The sequence below is a fragment of the Mobula hypostoma genome, chromosome 18, assembly GCF_963921235.1.
Source record: "Mobula hypostoma chromosome 18, sMobHyp1.1, whole genome shotgun sequence".
NCBI lineage: Eukaryota > Metazoa > Chordata > Chondrichthyes > Myliobatiformes > Myliobatidae > Mobula > Mobula hypostoma.
Genome location: NC_086114.1, coordinates 38,053,902 through 38,072,100, shown reverse-complemented (window position 1 = coordinate 38,072,100; position 18,199 = coordinate 38,053,902).

Here is an 18,199-nt window from a genome sequence, read left to right as displayed (position 1 = left end):
CACTGACTACATCAATGGGACTGTTGATGCAGTCAATGAGTAGACTTCATTAGAGCCTCAATACTCCTTATCAGTTATTGTTTTCTCTTTGGTAGTTACACCAGAATCCCTGACATCTTTCATGAAAACTATTGTTTTGCAGCAACAGGGACTTTTGCTAATATCATTATGTGACTGTATGTGCTGTGAGTGACTATATTACTGTTTTTGCACCTTGACCCCAGGGTAATGATGTTCAGCTGAATACATCTATGCATGAATGACAATAAACTTGAACTAAGAACATATATTTTTAAGTGCAAAACGAGAGCAAAATATTAAGGTAGTATTCATGAATTCATGTACTGGTGAAAAATCTGATAGGTGGAGGGAAGAAGTTGCTCCTAAAACATTGAATGCGCATCCTCAGGCTCTTATACCTCCTCTCTCATGATACTAATGAGAAGAGGGCATGTCCTGGATGGTGCGGGTCCTTCATGATGGATGCCACCTTCTTGACACAACATATTTTGGAGCTGTCCCTGATGTTGGAGAGGCTAGTGCCCATGATGGAACTGTCTGAGTCCAGAACCCTCTGTAGCTTCTTCCAATCCTCTGCTTTGGCTCTTCCAATCAGAATGGTATGTCTGCAGAGATTTGTGAGGATTCAATGACATACTAAATCTCCTCGAATATCTACTGGCATGCCTTCTTCGTTATTGTACCAATATGTTGGACCCAGGATAGATCTTCTGAGATGTTGACACCCAGGAACTTGAAGCCACCCCACAAAATCATTCTGTGTCTTCCCCAACTAGAAGCCCTGGATGAACCATGAGATTCACAATCTGCTGAAGGCCAGAACCAAGGCATTCAAGTCTGCTGACCAAGAAAGTTACAAGAGATCCAGGTACAATTGCCAGAGAACCATCTCACAGATGAACTGGCAATTCTGGACAAAGCTCGAATCAAAGACTTATGCTCAACAGATGTGGAGGAACCACCACGAACTCCCACAGCCCCCAATGATTCTGTGATTTCACTCTCTGAGGGCGATGTGCGAGCAGATTTTGGGAGGATGAGCTCGCGAAAAGCATCCAGTCCAGAAGGTCCTATGTCATATTCAAGTTTGCTGATGACACCACTGTTCTAGGCCGAAGCAGAAGGGAGACTGAAAGTCTGACAGAGTGGTGCCATTACAACAACCTCTTTCTCAATGTCAGCAAGACCAAGGAGCTGTTTGTTGATTTCAGGAGAAGGAAACCGGAGGTCCATGAGCCATAACTCATCGAAGGATTAGAGGTGGAGAGGGTCAGCAACTTTAAGCTCCTTGGCGTTGTTATTTCGAAGGACCTGTCCTGGGCTCAGCGCGTAAGTGTATTTACAAAGAAAGCACAGCAGTGCCTCTACTTCCTTAGAAGTTTGCAAATGTGTGGCTGTCCCCCTTAACATTAAGTACTCCTGTTTGAGTACTGCTGGGGGGGACGGCCGACCTGGGGGAAGCAACAGCGGCTGAGCCTCTGGTACAGAGTCTGGCCCTATGGCTCAGAAGAGTAGGGACAGGAAGAAGGCAGCAGTAATAGGGGACCCTATAGTTAGAGAGTCAGACATATGATTCTGCGGACGCAGGTTTGCCTCCCAGGTGCCAGGGCCTGGGATGTTTCCGATCGCACCCATGAAATCCTGAAGTGGGAAGGTGAACAGCCAGAGGTCGTGGTACATATTGGTACCAACGACATAGGTAGGAAAAGGGAGGAGGTCCTGAAAACAAACTACGGGGAGTTAGGAAGGAAGTTGCGAAGCAGGACCTCAAAGGTAGTAATCTCGGGATTACTGCCTGAGCCACGTGACCGTGAGTATAGGAATAGAATGAGGTGGAGGATAAATGCGTGGCTGAGGGATTGGAGAAGGGGGTATGGATTCAGATTCCAGGATCATTGGGATCTGTTTTGGGGCAGGCGTGACCTGTACAAAAAGAATGGGTTGCATTTGAACCCGAGGGGGACCGATATCCTGACAGGGAGGTTTGCTAAGGTTATTGGGGAGAGTTTAAACTCGAATTGCTAAGGGGTGGAAACCAAACTGAAGAGACGGAGGAAGGGGCTGTTGGCTCACAAATAGAGGAAGCTGCAGTAATAACAGGGTTGTCATGATGGGAGATTTTAATTTCCGCAATATTGCATCTCCCTAGAGCAAGGGGTTTAGATGGGGTGGAGTTTGTTAGGTGTGTTCAGGAAGGTTTCCTGACACAATTATGTCAATAAGCCTACAAGAAGAGAAGCTGTACTTGATCTGTTATTGGGAAATGAACCTGGTCAGGCGTCAGGTCTCTCAGTGGGAGAGCATTTTGAAGATGTGATCACAATTCTACCTCCTTTAGCATAGCATTGGAGAGGGATAGGAACAGACAAGATAGGAAAGTGTTTAATTGGAGTAAGGGGAAATATGAAGCTATCAGGCAGGAACTTGGAAGCATAAAATGGGAACAGATGTTCTCAGGAAATGTACAGCAGAAATGTGGCAAATTTTCTGGGAATATTTTCTGCATAGGTGCATTCCAATGAGACAGGGAAAGGATGGTAGGGTACAGAGACTGTTGAAAATCTAGTCAAGAAGAAAAGAAAAGCTTATGAAAGGTTCAAAACACTAGGTAATGATAGAGATCTAGAAGACTATAAGGCTAACAGGAAGATGCTTAAGAATGAAATTAGGAGAGCCAGAAGGGGCCATGAGAAGACCTTGGTGAGCAGGATTAAGGAGAACCCCAAGGCATTCTACAAGTATGTGAAGAGCAAGAGGATAAGACGTGAGAGAATAGGACCAATCAAGTGTGACAGTGGAAAAGTGTGCATGGAAACGGAGGAGATAGCAGAGGTACTTAATGAATACTTTGCTTCAGTGTCCACTAAGGAAATGGATCTTAGTGATTGTAAGGATGACTTACAGTGGATTGAAAAGCTTGAGCATATAGACGTTCAGAAAGAGGATGTGCTGGGGCTTTTGGAAAGCATCAAGTTGGATAAATCTTTGGACCAGATGAGGTCTACTCCAGGCTACAGTGGGAGGTGAGGAAGAGATTGCTGAGCTTCTGGCGATGATCTCTGCATTATCAATGGGGACGGGAGAGGTTCCGGAGGATTGCAGGGTTGCAGATGTTGTTCCTTTGTTCAAGAAAGGGAGTAGAGATAGCCCAGGAAATTATAGACCAGTGAGTCTTACTTCAGTGGTTGGTAAGTTAATGGAAAATATCCTGAGAGGCAGGATTTATGAATATTTGGAGAGGTATAATATGATTAGGAATAGTCAGCATGGCTTTGTCAAGGGCAGGTTGTGCCTTATGAGCCTGATTGAATTTTTTGAGGATGTGACAAAACATATCGATGAATATAAAGCAGTAGTTGTAGTGTATGTGGATTTCAGCAAGGCATTTGATAAGGTACCCCATGCGAGGCTTGCTCACAGAAGGCAAAGAGTGGTTGTAGATGGATCATATTCTGCATGGAAGTTGGTGACGAGTGGTGTGTCTCAGGAATCTGCTCTGGGACCTCTTCCCTTTGTGGTTTTTATAAATGACCTGGATGAGGAAGTGGAGGGATGGGTTAGTAAACTTGCTGCTGACACAAAGGTTGGGGGTGTTGAGGATAGTGTGGAGGGCTGTCAGAGGTTACACTGGGACATCGATAGGATGCAAAACTGGGCTGAGAAGTGGCAAATGGAGTTCAACCCAGATAAGTGTGAGGTGGTTCATTTTGGTAGGTCAAATATGATGGCAGAATATAGTATTAATGGTAAGACTCTTGGTAGTGTGGAGGATCAGAGGGATTTGGGGTCCAAGTCCATAGGACACTCAAAGCTGCTGCACAGGTTGACTCTGTGGTTAAGAAGGCATACAGTGAGTAGACCTTCATCAATCGTGGGATTGAGTTTAAGAGCCGAGAGGTAATGTTAGAGCTTATAGGACCCTGGTCAGGCCCCACTTGGAGTACTGTGCTCTGTTCTGGTCACCTTACTACAGGAATGATGTGGAAACTATAGAAAGGGTGCAAAGATTTACAAGGATGTTGTCTGGATTGGAGAGCATGCCTTATGAGAATAGGTTGAGTGAACTTGGCCTTTTCCTCTTGGTGCAACGGAGAATGAGAGGTGACCTGATAGGGGTGTATAAGATGATGAGAGCCATTGATTGTGTGGATAGTCAGAAGCTTTTTCCCAGGGCTGAAATGGCTAACATGAGAGGGCACAGTTTTAAGGTGCTTGTAAGTAGGCACAGAGATGTCAGGGGTAAGTTTTTTACACAGAGAGTGGTGAGTGCATGGAATAGGCAGCTGGTGACAGTGATGGAGGCTGATATAATAGGGACTTTTAAGAGACCCCTGGATAGGTACATGGAGCTTAGAAAATTAGAGGGCTATGGGTAACCTTAGGTAATTTCTAAGTAAGTTCATGTTCAGCACAGCATTATGGGTCGAAGTGCCTGTACTTAGCTGTAGGTTTTCTATGTTTCTATGAATAGATGTATACTGGAGAGTATATTCACTGGCTATATTACAGCCAAGTATGTAAACGTCACTGCCCCTGAAGAGAAAATCCGATAAAAGTAATGGATTTGACCCAATCCACTATGGGTAAAGCCATTTCCACCATTGACACATATAAATGAAATGTTGTCACTGGAAAGCAACATCAATCATCGGGGTACCCCACCACACCAGATGTACTCTCTTCTCACTGCTGCCATCAGGTAGTGGGTACAGGGGCCTCGGGATTCATGTCACCAGGTTCAGGAACAGTCAGGTTCTTGAACCATAGGAGTTAACTTCACTTGTCCCATCATTGAAATGTTCCCAAAACCTATGGACTAACTTTCAAAGGCTCTTCATTCATGCTTTTGATTTTTTTTATTATTATTTCTTTCTTTTTGTATTTGCAGTTTGTTGTCTTTTGCACACTTGTTGAATGCCCAAATTGGTAGTTCTTTCTTTGATTCTGTTATGGTTATTATTTTATCAGCATGCCCGGAAGAAAATGAATCTCAGGATTAGATATGTTGATATATATGTACTTTGATAATAAATTAACTTTGATTAACAGCATTTTGTTTACCAACTCGGACAGACATCTTCAATAACTAGAAAGACATCTTTCAGCACTATATTTAACTAATATCTCTTTAGTTATTTCTCCTGAATTTGCGCCTGATAGCATCAGAGATCAATGAGCGAAGCTTCCCAGTCAATTCTAGATGATTGAAATCCTCAGTTATGTCCATGAAGCATGAATTTCAGATAGGAGGTTTGGAAATCTGAGCTGATATTTAGCAGCCTTTATTTCCTTCCAACTCTCCACCAATGATTGTAGGAATTATTTATTATTGTATCTGTTAGGGATTATTTGGGACATCTTCAGAGGAATGAAATAGAAAAGGGGTGATTTAATTCCTCAAAACAGACTGTTCACAACTTAATTTCCATTGATACTTTAGTGCCATCGAAACTACTTATATGGTGGGGAACATTCTGATTCTGTATCACTGTAAATAATTAATGACAAGAGATATTGAGGTTTTGGTTGGGATAAAGGAGGCATAGGTTGGGTATGGGCAGCCGGATGAACCTATAAGAGATTAAAAAAAAGAACACATCAGAAGTGAAAACAGGAGATGAAACATCTTTGGTGGATAAAACAGAATTCCAAGAAATTCTATGCAGCCTAAGAGCAAAAGGGTAACTAGGGAGAGAATAGCACCCCCCCCCCCCCACTTCCTCCCAGGATCAATGTGGCTGTCTATATCTGGAGCCACAGGAGATGCTGAGGTCTTAATTGAATCACCAAGCAACTTGCTCAGTCTTCAGCTAAATGTGAAATCCATTGGTGGTTCAGCTAATAGAGCTGTTGCCCTACAGCTCCATTGAGTTGGGTTTGATTCTGATACCTGTTTTGTCCAACTGGAATTCGTACGTTCTTCGTGAGACCAAGCACAGTTCCTCAGTGTACTCCTGTTTGCTTCCACAATTTACCCTAAAAACCCACACTACTGGTGGGTTAATTAGCTTCTGTAAATTGATCCTAGTATGTAGGTGAATGTTACAATATGTGGGAACGTTGAAGGAAATGCGTGGATAACTGCAGGAAAACCAGTAGAAATGGGAATTCTCTATGAGCCAGTGTAGACTCAGTGGGCAAAAATACTTCTTCTGTATTACAGTATAAGGAAAAACAAAATTATGGAGGAAATATATTGTAAGACAGCCCCTGGTCCTGCCATTTCACTTGGGAAAACTGCAGTCTCCTGTGTACCCAAGATAACCATTCTAGATACGTCTCCTGTTCGATTCCAGATGGGTCCCACCTTCACTCGAGGCATCCTCCTGTTGTTCATGTATGTGTAGAACACCTTGGTGTTTTCCTTAATCCTATGCACCAAGGCTTCCTCATGACCCCTTCTGGCTCTAAGTCCATTCTTCAGCTCCTTCCTGGCTACCTTCTAACTCTCTAGAGCCCTGAATGATTCTTGCTTCCTAAACCCAATATAAACTTCCTTCTTCCTCTTGATGAGATGCTCCACATCTCTTGTCAACCATGGTTCCTTCACGCTACCTCCCTTTCTCTGCCTCAATGGGACAAACATATCCTAAAGTCCATGCAAGTGTTCCCTAAACAACATCCACATTTCCATTGTGTGTTTCCCTGGAAACATCCATTCCCAATTTGTGCTCGCAAGTTCCTGTCTAATAGCACCATAATTCTTCCTCCCCCAATGAAATACTTCGCCATACTGTCTAATCCTAACAAGTCTAAGGCTATGGTAAAGGTCAGGGAGTTGTGGTCACTGTTTCAGGAATGCTCACCCAGTGAGAGATCTGCACATTTGACCTGGTTCATTGCCTAATACCAAATCAAATATTGCTTCTCCTGTACTCGGTCTGTCTATATATTGTGTCATGGATCGTTCCTGGACACACCAAACAAATATTGCTCCACCTAATCCTTTTGAACTAAGGAGATGACAATCAATATTAGCAATGTTGAATTCACTCATGGAAACAGCCTTAATGGCCTTTCTGAAATCCTCCTCCCGATCTGTTCCTCACTGTCTTTGTTGCTTTGAGAAGTCTATAGCATCTCCCCAGCCGAGTGGCTTCTTGTTTCTGGATTCCATCATTTTGACTCAGTAGACAATCCCTCTCCAAAGTCTTCCCTTTCTGCAGATGTGATACTATCCCTGATTAGCAATGCTACTCCACACCTCTTTTACCTACCTCCACCTAAACCCCAAAATAGTCAGCAGCCATTGCTACCCTTATGACAGCCAAGTCTCCATAATGACCTCAACATTTGACTGCCGAGTTCAGGCACAACCCATACTTTTTGTACAAGTCATACCTGCCCTAGAAGATATTTCAATGATCCACTAATCTGAAATCCTGTCCCCTATACCAAATTTTTCAGCCACACAATCAACCTATTCTTACCCTCACTGGTGTGTGGCACAAGCAGCAACCCAGAGATTATCACCCTCAAGGTTTTGCTTTTCAACTTCTTCCCTAACTCTCTATATTTTCTCTTCGGGGCCTCCTCCATTTTCCTACCTATGTCATTGGTACCAATATGTATAATAACATCTGTCTGCTCACCCTCTCTTTCACAATGCTCTGGATCCACTCTGAGACAATCCTGACTCTGGCACCTGGGAGACAACATACTATCCGGGTTTCTCCTTCATGGCAACAGAATCTCCTGGCTGTTCCCCTAACTATTGAATCCCCTATCACCAGGGCACTCCTCTTCTTCTCGCCCCCTCCCCCCACCCCTTCCTTCTGAGCCGCATAGCTAGACTCAGTGCCAGAGATCTGCAGCTTTTCCCTGGTAGGTCATCCAAAGCAGTGTACAAGTTATTGAGGTGAGGTGCTTTACACTATTTCCTTTTCTTCTCCTGACAGGCACACACTACCTGCCTCCTGCAACTTAGAAGCTATAGGAATGTAGTCATAGAAACATAGAAAACCTACAGCACAATACAGGCCTTTCGGCCCACAAAGCTGTGCTGAACATGTCCTTACTTTAGAAATTACTCAGGGTTACCCACAGCCCTCTATTTTTCTGAGCTCCATGTACCTATCCAGGAGTCTCTTAACAGACTCTATCATACCTGCCTCCACCACCGTCACTGGCAGCCCATTCCATGCACTCACCACTCTCTGCATAAAAAACGTACCCTGACACCTCCTCTGTACCTAAGATAGATAGTCATCACTATCTATCACCTCTTCTTTTTCCTGTAGGAGCCAAAGGTCATCCAGCTGCAGCTCCAGTTCCCTAAAATGCCCTGTAAGGATCTGAAGCTGGATGCAATACTCCCATGTCTGACATGAAGAGCACACAGTCCCTGGACCTATTTTCACTGCACGAGCAGACAGTAATAGAAAAAGAAAGAAACTTACCAGAAACCTATCAGCCTCCACCTCACCTCAACAAAGCCTCAAACCACTCTAACTGTCCCATTCTCAATGATGTCCTCTCTGCTTAAACCTCTTTTTATTGGTCCTTGTCAAATGCTTAATTGCTCAACCAAGTTTGCTGAATGACCTGAATGGCTCCACTGTTTATTTTTCAGAACTCAAAATCTAAGGCCAATAACTCTGCTGATTGCAAGATTACTGAATGACCTGACTAGTCCACTATTTTTTTTCAAAGATCACACTCAAAATCCACAGGCCAATGGTTCAGCAAATTTAAAAAGTGCCGAGTAAACCAATTGGCTTGGCTGTCTTTCTTTCAAACCTCGCACTCAAAATTCACAGGCCAACAGCTCTACCAATCGCTATACTTTTGATCAAATATCAAAGCATTGAGGAAAGATGAGAAAGGGGTAAACAGGTAATTTTAAGTACCATTATCATATCAATTTTCTTTGGAGCTATGATTGAGAAGTGATGAGATCCAAACTTACAGAATAAATGAGGGTTTTGGATAGAGTGGACAATTTAACAGATCTGGAAGTTGTAAGATAACTATTGTGAGGGTGAAGAATGTAATTGTTTTCCTCATGTCCTGCCATTAAATAGAAGGAATTTTTAATGAGGAACTTAAAACTGTTTTTAAAAATGAGCCAGAAATCTGTATAATAAAAGTTATTTTGTCTTTTACGTCATTCAATAAGAACTTGGCAAAATAATAAGGTGGGTTGTGAGAAGGGTCGCCCAGCAGGTCGGCTCTCAGCAGGCAAACCAGAGGTAAAGTCAGCAGCGTTCAATGGCTAGAGATCACCTTTCACCACACAAGAAGCATTCAGTATTGATTTGTTAAAAAGTGGAATAATTTACCACTTAAGTTATGAAATAAATACTAAAAATCTTGTTTGGAATATTGGTCATAAAGTGGGGGCAGCACAGAATGCAACAAGCAGAGAAGCTGCCTTACAGTTCCGGGGATTTCGGTTCAATCCTTACGTCAGGTGTGGAGTTTGCATGACCTCCCTGATACCCTATGAGTTTCTCTGGTTTCCTCCCGCACCTCAAAGATGTGCAGATTGGCAGGCTGCTTTGTAACACTCTTCTGAAGACCCTGTATAAGTGAGAGAGAGTTTGAGAGAGTGAGAGCGAGAGAGAGTGTGTGCAGAAGATAAATAGTTTTTTTAAGTTCTCAGTCTTCTTAAGTACAAATTCTTCACAAAAAAAGTCTGTAGAACCTGGAAATCTGAAAGAAAAACAGAAAATGAAGGATGCACTCACCCAGTCACATTGATTTGAGGAGTCATAGTCGCTTTAGCACAATGAGACCATCCCAATCATCAAGTGACTATGTATGTCAATCCCTCATAAGTCCCATTTTTATTCTCTCCACATACCCTTCGACTCTTTTAGCTGCTACTCACCTACACAGTGGAGAATTTACAGTGACCAGTTAACCGAGCACCCTGCACGTGATTGGAATGTAGAAGGAAACGGGAGGAAACCCACGTGATTATAGGAAGAAAGTGTGTCAGAGATAACAGTCTTGTTAAGTTTCCAGTCTTCTTTGGTACAAATTCTTCACAACAAAAAAAAAATCAGCAAACGGTAAAATTCTGAAAGAAAAACAGTAATGATGGATATGCTCAGCAGGTTAGGCAGCTTCTGCAGAGAAACCAAGTTAACATTTCATCAGATCTATGAAATGCTAGAAATCAATTTTGTTTTTAAGTTTCAGAGAGGTGGGTGAGGGTAGGGGGTTGTGTGGAAGAAAACCAAGAAACCACCTCGGATAGGGATGAGATCATAAGAAACTAGATGAAAACAGATGGTGGTGCTAATTGAAGGAGGGTGACAAATATTTCTAGGTACAATTGATCTGCCTGGAGGAGTAAATGGAAGGAGATGAATGAGAGCAGAGAGAGAAACAAAGCTGGAACTCTACAACTCTGCTTTAAATCTAACAATATCCATGTGGCTATCAATCACCACTTTGTTACGGCAGTCTGTAGAATATTAATTCACATCCAGCCTGCTACCATTCTGATGAAACACAACACATGGACAGAATGGACAAGCAGACACAAGATACTGCAGATGCTAAAATTTTGACTATGAAACAGATGGTAGAAGAACCCAGCAGGTCCTGTAGCATCTGTGGAAGCAAAGGTATGAGGGGTAGGGGTGAGCAAGGAGCCCAAACAGTTTTTCTTAGATAAGGGGTCCACAGCTGCTCACAATTCTCTATGTGGTCCAACCAAGGCTTTATAAAGCCTCACCAACACATCCTTGTTCTTATAGTCTAGTCCTCTCATGCTAACTCTGCATAAATGCTAACATTGCATTTGCCTTGCTTACCATGGAATCAACCTGCACGTTAACCTTTAGGAAATCCTGCACAAGGACTCCCAAGTCCTTGGTTCTTAAATTTCCTCCCATTAGTCTATGCCTTTATTCCTTCTACCAAAGTGCATGACAATATAGCTCTCCACACTATATTCCATCTGCCACTTCTTTAATGATTCTCTTAATCTGTCCATGACCTTCTGCAGAACCCCTTCTTCGTCAACAGTATTTGCCCCTCTAACTATCATTGTATTGTCTGCAAACTTGGTCACAAAGCCATCAATTCCATATCCAAATCATTGACGTAAAACGTGTAAAGAAGTACTCTCAATATAGACCCCTGCAGAACACCACTAGTCACTGGCAGCCAACCAGAAAAGTATCCATTTATTCCAATTCACTGTAACCTACCAATCAGCCAATGTTCTAGCCATGCTAGTAAATTTCCTGTAATACCATGGGCTCTTAACTTGGTAAGCAGCCTCATGTGTGGCACCTTGTCAAAGACCTTCTGAAAATCCAAATGTACAACATCCACTACATTTCCTTTATCTATACTACTTGTAATCTCCTCAAAGAATTCCAACAAGTTCATCAGGCAACATTTTCCCTTGAAGAAACCATGCTAACTTTGTCCTATCTTGTCCTGTATCACCAAGTACTCCATAACCTCATCCTTAACAATTGACTCCAACATCTTCCCAACCACTGAGTTCAGACTAACCTGTCTATAATTTCCTTTCTGCTGCCTCCCTCCTTTCTTAAAGAATGGTGTGACATTTAGAATTTTCATATTTCTTCTTTCCCTCCTAATGGTTCTTTTAGTTGGTTTCCGTAGGTTTTTAAAAGTCCTCTGGGACCATGCCAGAGTTCAATGATTCTTTAAAGATCATTACTAATGACTTCACAATCTCTGCCATTACCTCGTTCAGAACTCTAGGGTGCAGTTCATCTGGTACAGGTGACTTATGTACTTTCAGGTCTTTCAGCTTTTTGAACACCTTCTCCCTTGTAATAGTAACTGAACTCCCTTCTCTTCCCTCACACCCTTTAACACCCGGCAGACTGAAAGTGTCTTCCACAGTGAAGACTGATGCCATCTCCTTGTCTCCCATTATTATTTCTCTGGCCTCATTTTCTAGAGGTCCTATATCCACTGTCATCATTTATTTTTTCTGTACTCGAAAAAGGTTTTTCTATCCACCTTGATATTGTTTGCTGGCTTGCTTTCATATTTCATCTTTCCCTCCTAAAGACCCTGGAGAGACTTGTTCTGGAGCTGCTCCGGCCTATGGTCAGGCCACACTTAGATCCCCTCCAATTCGCCTACCAGCCCCAACTAGGAGTTGAGGATGCCATCGTCTACCTGCTGAACCGTGTCTACACCCACCTGGACAAGCCAGTGAGCACTGTGAGGGCCATGTTTTTTTTGACTTCTCCAGTGTGTTCAACACCATCTGCCCTGCTCTGCTGGGGGAGAAGCTGACAGCGATGCAGGTGGATGCTTCCCTGGTGTCATGGATTATTGATTACCTGACTGGCAGACCACAGTACGTGTGCTTGCAACACTGTGTGTCCGACAGAGTGATCAGCAGCACTGGGGCTCCACAGGGGACTGTTTTGTCTCCCTTTCTCTTCACCATTTACACCTCGGACTTCAACGACTGCACAGAGTCGTGTCATTTTCAGAAGTTTTCGGATGACTCTGCCATAGTTGGATGCATCAGCAAGGGAGATGAGGCTGAGTACAGTGCTACGGTAGGAAACTTTCTCACGTGGTGCGAGCAGAATTATCTGCAGCTTAATGTGAAAAAGACTAAGGAGCTGGTGGTAGACCTGAGGAGAGCTAAGGTACCGGTGACCCCTGTTTCCATCCGGGGGTCAGTGTGGACATGGTGGAGGATTACAAATACCTGGGGATACGAATTGACAATAAACTGGACTGGTCAAAGAACACTGAGGCTGTCTACAAGAAGGGTCAGAGCCGTCTCTATTTCCTGAGGAGACTGAGGTCCTTTAACATCTGCCGGACGATGCTGAGGATGTTCTACGAGTCTGTGGTGGCCAGTGCTATCATGTTTGCTGTTGTGTGCTGGGGCAGCAGGCTGAGGGTAGCAGACACCAACAGAATCAACAAACTCATTCGTAAGGCCAGTGATGTTGTGGGGATGGAACTGGACTCTCTCACAGTGGTGTCTGAAAAGAGGATGCTGTCTAAGTTGCATGCCATCTTGGTCAATGTCTCCCGTCCACTACATAATGTACTGGGTGGGCACAGGAGTACATTCAGCCAGAGACTCATTCCACCGAGATGCAGCACTGAGCGTCATAGGAAGTCATTCCTGCCTGTGGCCATCAAACTTCACAACTCCTCCCCTGGAGGGTCAGACACCCTGAGCCAATAGGCTGGTCCTGGACTTATTTCATAATTTACTGGCATAATTTACATATTACTATTTAACTATTTATGGTTCTATTACTATTTATTATTTATGGAGCAACTGTGACGAAAACCAATTTCCCCCGGGATTAATAAAGTATGACTATACTATACTATACTGTACTATTTTAGTTGCTTTCCATAGGTTTTTAAAAGTGTTGTAATCCTCTATCTTCCTGCTGATTTTTGCTTTATTTTATGCCCTCTTCTTTGCTTTTATATGAGGTTTTACCTCCCTTGCTTACGAGGACAATTGCACCTGAAAGTGACTCCTTTGTTTGCATCTTCAGGGTACTAACATTCAACTGTCATTCATCCTTTGGGGCACTCCTGTGTTTCCATGGATGTTTGTGAAGAAAAAGAATTTCAATATGTGATATTGTATACGTTTCTCTTGACATTAAATGTACCTATTGAAACCTTGACAGGCACAGTTGTACTATTTTGTAATTTGAGTATTTCTGTTTTTGGAATACATCTATCCTGCACCGTTCTCATTTTTCCCAGAAAGTCAAGCCATTGCTGCTGTGCTGTCATCCCTGCCAGCATCTCCTTCCAATTTACTTTGACCAACTCCTCTCTCATACCACTGTAATTTCCTTTACTCCACTGAAATACATCTATGACATCTCCTTATCAAATTTCAAGCTGAACTCAATCATATCGTGATCACTGGCTTCTAAGGGCTCTTTTACCCTAAGCTCCCAAATCGTCTCCGGTTCATTACATAACACTCAATCCAGTATAGTTGATCCCCTAGTAGGCTCAATGACAAACTGCTCTAAAAAGCTATCTCTTAAGGATTCAACAAATCCACTCTCTTGAGATCCATTACCAACATGATTTTCCCAGTCTACCTGCTTGTTAAAATCTCCCACGACTATCATTCCGGTTGTAATCTGTAATACACATCCCAGCTACTGTTGGGAGGCCTGTATATACCTGCCATCAGGGTCCTTTTACCCTTGCAATTTCTTAACTCAACCCACAAGGATTCAACATCTTCCAATCCTATGTCACATCTTTCTAATGATTTGATTTCATTCTTTACCAGCAGAGCCCCTTTGCCTAACTTCCTATCCCTCTGATACAATATGTAACATCGGACATTCGGCTCCCAACCACAACCATCCTTCAGCCACGATTCAGTGATGGCCACAACATTATATCTGATTACCTGTAAATATGCAACGAGATCATCCACCTTATTTGTTATACTCCGCGCATTGAGATCTAACACTTTGAGTACTGTATTTGCTACTCCTTTTGATTCTGCATCCATAATGCACTGATAATCATCCTGCTGGCTGCAATTTTGTCCTATCGTCTGCCTGCCCTTCCAAAAGTCTGACTGCATGCTAACTTTGCTTTTTTACTATCCGTCCAATTACCCCAAAACTTCTCTCTTTACGAATGGACAGCAACATCTTCCCAGCCACTGAAAGTAGGCCTATTGGCCTACAATTTCCTTTGTTCTGCCTCCCTCCCTTCTTAAACAGTGGAGTGACATTTGCAACTTTCCAGTCCTCTGCAATGATTCCAGAACCCAGTAATTCTTGAAAGATCATCACTAACGCCTCCACAATCTCTTCAGCTACTTCTTTCCATCTGATCCAGGTGACCTATCTACCTTCAGAGCTTTCAGCTTCCTAAACTACTCGTCTTCAGTAATTGCAACTAAACTTACTTTTTCCTCCTGATGTTCTTGAATTTCTGGCATACTGCTAGTGTCTCCCACAGCGAAGACTGTTGCTTAATAAGTTCATCCGACATTACGTTGTCCCCATTACAACCATTCCAATGTCATTTTCCAGTGGTCTAATATCCAATCTCACCTATTACTTTTTATATATCTGGAAAAACTTTTGGTACCCTCTGATATTATTGGCTAGCATATTTTCACAGGTGCCATGGTAGTATAACAGTTAGCAGACTCTATTACAGCTGGAGATTGGAGTTCAATCACAGCGTCCTCTCCAAGTTGTCTGTACGTCCTCTCTGTGGAATGTGTGGGTTTTCCCCAGGTGCTCCGGATTCCTGCCAGTCCAAAGACATACCGCATAGGTTAACTGGTTGATTTAAGTTATCCTGCGATCAGGTTAGGTTTTAATTGGAGCTGTCGGGGGTTGCTGAGGCAGTGCAACACAAAGGGCGGCAAGGGCCTACTCTGCACTGCAGCACTAAGTAAATAAATATTTCATCTTTTCTCTCCTTACGGGTTTTTTAGTTGTCTTCTGTTAATTTTAAAAGTTTCCCAATCCTCTAACTTCCTACTAATTTCATTGCTTTTGCCTTTAGGCTGTCTTTGATTTCCTTTGTCAGCCATGGTTTGCCTCATCCTCCCTTTAGAATACTTGTTCACTTTTCTGATGTATCTATCCTTTGCCTTCCTAACTGCTCCCAGGAACTCCGGCCATTGCTGTTCTGTCATCATCCCTACCAGTGTCCCATTCCAATTAACTTTGGCCAGTTTCTCTCTCATGCCTCGGTGATTCCTTTTAATCCACTGTAATACTGATACAGCTGATTTATCTCCTCCCTCTCAAACTGCATGGTGATTTCTATCATATTATGATCACCTTCTCCTAAAGGTTCCTTTACCGTAAGTTCCCTAATAAAATAAGATTCATTACACAACATCCAATCCAGAATTGTGATTCCCCCATTGAGCTCCACCGAAAGCTGTTCCAAAAAGCCATCCTGTAGGCATTCTACAAATTCCAGCACCAACCCGATTTTCTCAATCTACCTGCATATTGAAATCCCCAATGACCATTGTAACATTGCCCTTATTACATGGCTTTTCTATTTCTATTTCCCATTGAAATTTATATCCCACATCATGGCTAAAGCTTGGGGGCTTGTATATAACTCCTATCAGGGTCTTTTTACCCTTGCAGTTTCTTAACTCTTCTGACAAGAACTCTACATCTTCTGATCCTAAGTCACTTCTCTCCAGGGATTTGATTTCATTTTTTTTACCATCAGATCCACCTCACCCCTCTAGCTACCTGCCTGTCCTTTTGAACAATAGTGTATCTTTGGATGATGAGCTCCCAACTATGACCTCCTTTCACTCACAACTCAGGGATGCCCACATCACATCTGCCACTCTCTAACTGCACTACAAAATCATGTACCTTATTCTGTATACAGAATGCATTCAAATATATCACCTTCAGTCCTGTATTCATCACCCTCTTTGGTTTTGCCTCCATGTCACTCTTCAATTCATCCCACTGACTACAATTTTGCCCTATCTTCTGCCTCACAGTCCCACAATACACTGTATCAACTTGGTATGTCAATTGCCTTATCCTCAGCCCTATCACTCTGGTTCCCATATCCCTCCCAACTTAGTTTAAACCCTCCCAACAGCTCTAGCAAACCTACCGGCAAGGATTTCAATCCTACTCGGGTTCAGGTGTAACCAGTCTTTTTTATACAGGTCATATCTTCTCCAGAGGAGATCCCAATGATCCAGAAATCTGAAACCTTGCCCCATGCACCACTCCCTCAGCACTCATTTATCTGTACTATCTACTCCTGCCCTGACTAGCATGCAATACTGGCAGTAAACCAGATACAGTATTACTACCTCAGAGGTCCTGCTCTTCATCCTTTTCTGTAACTCCCTAAACACACTGTGCAGGACCTCTTCTCCCTTTCTAGCTATGTCATTAGTGCCAACGTGCACCACGACATCTGGCTTTTCACCCTCTGTCTTAAAAATCTTCTGCAGCCATCTGAGTCAGCTAGGATGCTCACACCTGGGAGGCGACACACCATCTTGGCTTCTTTCTCATGGACTCAAAATCTGCAGGCTATACCCCTTATCATTATCCCTTTGCTTGACTTTACCCTTTCCTACTGAGCCTCAGACACAGTCACAATGCCACTGGCCTAGCTGCTGCTGCTGTGCCCTGATAGGTCATCTTCCCCCACCCCACCCCATCAATATTATCCAAAAATGTGTACACTGCTGAGGGGAATGGCCACAGAGGCACCCTGCACTGACTGCTTACAGTCTCCTGGTGTTCACTCATTTACTATTAGAAGCCTGCACTCTGGGTGTGACCACCTCAGTAAAAGTCTCATCTATGAAGTTTTCAGCATCCTAGATAGTCGAGTACATCCAGCTCCAGTTCCTTGGCATTGCCAGTAGGAGCTGTTGTTGGGTGCACTTCCTGCTGATGTAGTCATTAGAGAAATGTTAGGGTCCCTGAAATCCAACAAGAGCATTCTATTGCCTGAACTACCACCCTGCCTACACTTGTTATACCACTAACTTCTCAAGCTTAAGTTTTAGCCTGTGCCTGTTCTCACTCAAAGCCTGACCACCCTAACACTGTGCAGTCATACAATGGCTGCTCTGCTTAAACCTCACTTCATTTTATTGGCCCTTGCTAAGTTACTTTAATCCAAACAATCTCCTGCTCCATGGAGAAGATCCAACTGGAGTCATTCGCTTTTTAAAACTGCCACATAACTTCCACAGGGAATGATGTCCAATTCACTCTGAAATCTTCCACTCCGCAGGCCACCCTCTGTATAAAAAAGTTACCCCTTAATTTCCTATTGACTCTTTCTCCTTTCATCTTAAACATATGCCCTCCCGACTGTGATTCCCCATCACAGGGAAAAAGACTGTGCGCATTACAATGGTTACAAGCAGAATTTGTGATGTCTTTTTCCATTACTTCATTTACGAAACAGCTGAGAGCAATTAATCTGTGCCCCTCATGATTTTATACACCTCTATAAGATTAGCTTTCAATATGTCATGCAAGCAAGGAAAATAATTATAGCCTATGCAAACTCTCCCAAAACACAATCCTTCAAGTCCTGGCAAGATCCTTTTAAAACTTCTACAGCTTTTCCAGCTCAATAACATCTTGCCTATAATAGGGTGACCAAAAGTGCGTTGCTGGGGAAAGTAGTTTGTTGGAGAGAGGTTTGGAAATAGTGACAGGGGCCAGTAAGT